This window comes from Argiope bruennichi, chromosome 2, assembly GCF_947563725.1.
Source record: "Argiope bruennichi chromosome 2, qqArgBrue1.1, whole genome shotgun sequence".
Classification (NCBI taxonomy): domain Eukaryota; kingdom Metazoa; phylum Arthropoda; class Arachnida; order Araneae; family Araneidae; genus Argiope; species Argiope bruennichi.
This window is the reverse complement of record NC_079152.1, coordinates 105,740,098-105,745,955: the sequence shown is the minus strand read 5'-3', so window position 1 is coordinate 105,745,955 and position 5,858 is coordinate 105,740,098.

Genomic DNA, 5,858 nt, shown 5'->3' with positions numbered 1-5,858 from the left:
ATCCAAAAATCAAAATTTATATTTTGACATTCATCTCTTCTTAGCAGTGAAAGTTGCAGTTCTTTGTGAGAAGTAAGAAAACTAACTACATTCGGTGAACAATATTTTACCGAATTTCAAAGTAAATAAAATAAATATATGAGTGAAATTGATAAGTTGTGAAAATATAAAGTTTTTCTGAGAAAACTTTTAGAATTGCTCTTTCCAATTCGGATCGAATTCTTTCATTTACCACTTTGCGTTGAAACCTACAGTAAACCACGTGATATTTCATTTTAGTGAACATGCTTGAATTTAAGGAGGGCTGGAATCTTTTCCTTATTTCTTCTATATAATTAAATGTAAATCAAAATAATAAAATTAAGATATACGAATAAAACTTGAAACAAAGTAATGCTTTTATATTTCAGGCATTTTCTAGACGTTGGAATCGCCTTGATCTTTTCCCCCTAAAAAATTGCATTTACTTTTTAAAAAAATATAAAGCCCATCAATAATAAAAATAAAGTTGTCATTTCCTCATAATTTTTGTAATAAACTATTTGTATAATGCATAAAAATTCATCCAAATGGATATTTTTTTTAAATGTAAACACATAACTTAATATAAATAGTTTTCTTTTTTCTTACACGTTCCTCTTTAAAGTTGTATGCAACATGGGGCGGAGAAAACTGTTTATTTATGAATGTCAATATATCTTCTTAATTTTTATAAGAATATCAATTCTTTTTATTGCGTTCGATGTTCACGGGTAATTCGTATTTTAGTAATATATCTTAATTTAATTCTTATTTCTTTGGTAGGAATTTCATACTTCAAGATAAAATAAAAATAATGGCTTGTTACTTTAACGTGAAAGAGGATATCTCAATTTTTTAAAATTAAATGTATTGGTTCAAACTTGTATAGTTAATTTTTTCGCTTTTACATTTATTAATAGAAGAAATGAAATAATTTTTTCTTCATTTATTCTTTTAAATATTCGAAAATATAGTTTTAAATTCGCTTACATTTCCAAAAATTTTATTCCAAAAAATATCTAGATAATTTTAAGAATTTCGCGTTTAAAGTAAAGAAAAAAAAATCTAGATTTAGGGCTGAAAATGTATAAAAAATGACCAATGAAAATATTCGAAAAAAGTAAGCATCATCATAAAATTCAGAAAGAAAAACTCTATGTCTTATTAGAATGTATCTGATGCTTTATATTTACTAGAAAATAGTTAAAATGCTTTTGTTCTAAATGAAATGCATATGTATTCGAATATAGCAAAACAGTGCCATAAAAATATATTAGATAAGAAGAATATTATTCTATGAATTAAGGAGAAACTATAATTGAGTTTTTAAACGGAACATTACGTAACAAATCGGAATTTTGGACGAAATTTCAAATTTTCGATTCACTGATCGCAATGCACTACTTTGATTTTAGAATAATTCTGTTTCTTGTTTCTGCAAAAAAATATTTTCTTCTGTTTAGTAGTTCAAACATATAATTCGCAATAATAAAAATAATAAAATTTGCTCTTGTGATATCTGTCAATAACAATCATTACTACCTATAGTCAAATGGCCTTAATTGTATTCACTCACAATGAAAAAAAAAATTTATTTGAGCCAATTGAATACTCTCGCAGAATCCTGATAGTAGTTGAAATTAGTTTTTGAATAATATTTAATGATTTCTACTTAATTTCATATTATAGAATATATAAATATAGTTGTAACTCGCTTACCAAGAACATCTCATGTATGAATGATTCATATAACGAACAAAACAAAATCTAAAAAAAAATTTATTTCCACGACGAGCGACTTTTTCGCAGAAAGCGAGACCGCGATGTATCGTGATGCCACATTCAAGATTGACATGCATCTCCAGTATTAATCTGGGTTGAACGCTTGATTGAAGAGATTCCTTATTTCTGCAAGGAAGAAGGTTAGGCCGGAATAATATTGTTGCACTTACTCCAAAGGAATTTTAGTAAATATCCTTGAAGCCTTAAACGGCAAGAAAGTGTTTCTGGCTAAGAATATAAGGCTGGAGATGGATGGCAATGACATCTATAAGTTTGTGAAAGAACGCAGTTAGAACTACCGAAAAATTTATGCAGTTGCATCACGTTTCATAGCAAAAAGGCAACTTTTTGATAAATGATATTTAATAAGGAGAGGAGGAGATAATAACCTCAACAGAGCAACAATGTTCTAGTGAAATAAAGGATATGCCGAAAGCACAGGTAATTATTGAACCGTATGTTGAGAAGCATCATTCTAATCAAACAACAGTTATGCGTTCTTCAAATTCACTTAACGATAATGTTGTGCTTCATTTTTTCGTCAAATTTTGAAGGTTATTTAAAAGCTTTAGAAAGTTTTCGTGTAAAAAATGCAGAATTAATAATAAATTACATAATTATAAATATGAGTTTTTTTTCTGGCATGGAAAGCTTTATTTATTTATTTATTATTAGAGAAAAAATTATTTCGTTTAATGAATGTTTCGCATACGACTAAAATTCTGAAACGAATTATGCTCTTAGGGGAGGTTTCACTGTATTACACGAATGGGGTCAATTCACGGTCACGTACCAAACAAACCGTTTCTGTTCAATTTTCAACCGTTCTGCGCATGTCGGGGTGTCTGCCGATAACATTGATGAACCATTGTTTAGTAAATGTTACGCTAGCCGATCAATTATTAAAAACTTCTGATTTTTTAAAAAATTATTTTGAATTATTTTCTCCAAATTTTCGTAGTTATTTAATTTTATTTCTTATATTAAAATTTTAATTAGTATTTTCAATGGAATTATTGTTTTTGCATAATTAATTAACGTCGCTTTTTAATTCGTTTGGTGCTGCTTTATTCTTTCCTCCCCCCCCCTTTTTTTTTACAAAAGATACATTTTGACAAATGACTATGGCAGTGTTTTTGAAAAATTACATATGTTCTTTTTTTACATATTATTTAAATATTATTGAATGTTGAATCTAATAAATATAGTTCTTTTTAAAAATAAATTATTACTTTTAGATAGGTTAATATTTTAAAGCTTACTAATAAAATTGTTACATTTTTTTTATGTAATGATTTTTATTAATATTGAGACTTTGATGTTTTCAGTTTGCTCAGAGGAAAGAACATGAAATTCAAATTAGTATATATTGAATAAATTATGTTTACAATTTCCAATTATGAAATATAAAAGGTATAGATACCTTTTTTTAAATCTATGCAACTTATTAATCAGTTATTTCATTTTAATTTGTAGAGATCATTAAAGGAAAACAAACAAAATTACAGTTTCATATTTTTTATTTACACATTACAATATATATATATAGATAAAATATATATATGATAATTATTTGAAAAAATGTGATCAAATGGATGTTTCAATGTACTCATTAATTCAAAAAACTAAAAAACTATTTATCAACATTTATTTTTCTAGACACTTAGAAAAAATATAAACACAGTATGACAAGAATGTCAATGTAAATGATGAAATCAATTTCATTTAACAGAAACATTCTAAATACTAAACAACAGTTTTTTTTTTATCACGAATAAAAACATTATGTTGAACAATATACTTTAAAAGCAAAACATTTATGAATTTTTTTTAATGTTAAAGTTACATTGATAAAAATTACATTGAATGAATATCATAAAATAAAATATACAATACAATAAATTTAATAAACAAGAATAAGGTCATGATATATATATATATAGAGAGAGAGAGAGAGAAAGAGAGAGAGAGAGAAGTTAAATAGGATATAAAGATGAGTTAGAAGAAACACTTTTATGCTTTAACTTTCACGATCCATCCACTAATAACAGAGATACACCCAGGTACGCACTGATTGGTCTGCAGTTTCTAGCCCCGCCTCCCGGAACTATAAAAGACGGCCACTCTGAAGCTGCGAGGGAGGAGTGTGTGTATCGGCGGAAATTGTGTGTGTGAGAGTGGTCGTAGTCGCCGACGAGTAAAAAGACTAGAGGATTAGCAAGCAAGCAAGTTGCTGAACTATCAGAGATTAAATGCATTACGATTGATCGACGGTATTTTGCTGTATAGAAAAATTTTGTAACAATATATATATTTTATATATAGCATTCAATTTATCAAATAAAATACATCAATTATATATATATTATAACAGTCAATAAGAAAATTCAATTTTCAGTAGTTAGTAAAGATTTCACTTATTAAATAAACCTTTAAGAAATTTATTCACTTCCACCTACGTTTAGTATTATAGCAGTTGTTATTTTTGCAGCAGGAGTTTGTTTACTTACATTAATTAAATTTAGATAAGATTTTTTAGACAATGCAATGTAATATTCATGTAAACATTTTAAAACCTTCTAAGCATATTCAAAATTATCAGAAATTTCATCAAATGTGAATCAAGTGAATTAGAAATGCTCTCACGATTTTGTTTGATTGTTTTTGTTGGCAAATCGCTTACCGATTTCTTTTTTTCGAAGAATTTTTCTAAAAAATTACTGAAACATTTGCGATTACTGGAATTCCATTTACGATTTCATATATGAACACACACTGAAGGAATTCTTCAAAATGATCGAAGCATATCACCGACTTCGAAGACTTGAAAAAAATCTATACCAAATGTACCAACCCTAGGCAGGATTGTTGAAAGGGAAATAAGAAAAAATTTTATCACGACAGTCACTCTTGTGTTTCGCATTAAAGCATCCATGAGCACACCAGTATTTTCTCTTTTAACACATAATAAGAGGAAAGAAAATGACTCAAAAATAATAACTTCAAACGTAAACAAAAAATCCGCTTCATACTCGGCGGTGAACGTTAATGGCAGACTAGTTGACGAAAGCGGTACGGATGAAACTTAATTGCCATGCGCGGATAGCTCATGACATGTGACTTTTACGTCACATGAATTGACCCCATTAGTAGAATTTCTGTATTCGTATAGTATTATTAATCTTTTGATAAATAAGACGAGTTAAATATGATAGGATTATCTGTACATATCATTTACATATAGACATTTCTCCACCTGCACATAATTTTTGAATTACGCACACAGGGGTTACATTTGAAGTTATTATTTTTGAGTCATTTTCTTTCCTCTTATTATGTGTTAAAAGAGGAAATACTGGTGTGCTGATGGATGCTTTAATGCGAAACACAAGAGTGACTGTCATGATAAAATGTTTTCTTATTTTACTTTCAACAATCCTGCCCAGGGTTGGTACCTTTGTTATAAATTTTTTCAAGCCTTCGAAGTCGGTGATATGCTTCGATCATTTTGAAGAATTCATTCAGTGTGTGTTCATTTATTAAATCGTGAATGGAATTCCAGTAATCGCAAATGTTTCAGTAATTTTTTAAAAAAATTCTTAAAAAAAAAAAAAAGAATTTGTTAAGCGATTTGCAAACAAAAACAATCAAACAAAATCGTGAGAGCGTTTCTAATTCACTTTATTCACATTTGATGAAATTTCTGATAATTTTGAATATGCTTAGAAGGTTTTAAAATGTTTACATGAATATTACATTGCATTTTCTAGAAAATCTTATCAAAATTTATATTAATGTAAGTAAACAAACTTCTGTTGCAAAAATAACAACTGCTATAATGCTAAACTTAGGTGGAAGTCAATAAATTTCTTAAAGATTTATTTAATAAGTGAAATCTTTACTAACTACTTAAAATTGAATTTTCTTGTTGACTGTTAAAATATATTGTTACGAAATTTCCGGGGTTCGTTTGGATAGTGGGAGTTATATGGTGCGGAGAACGCTCAATCAGCAGGCGGCAGTAGAAAATAAAACAACGACGTTTATTTACACGA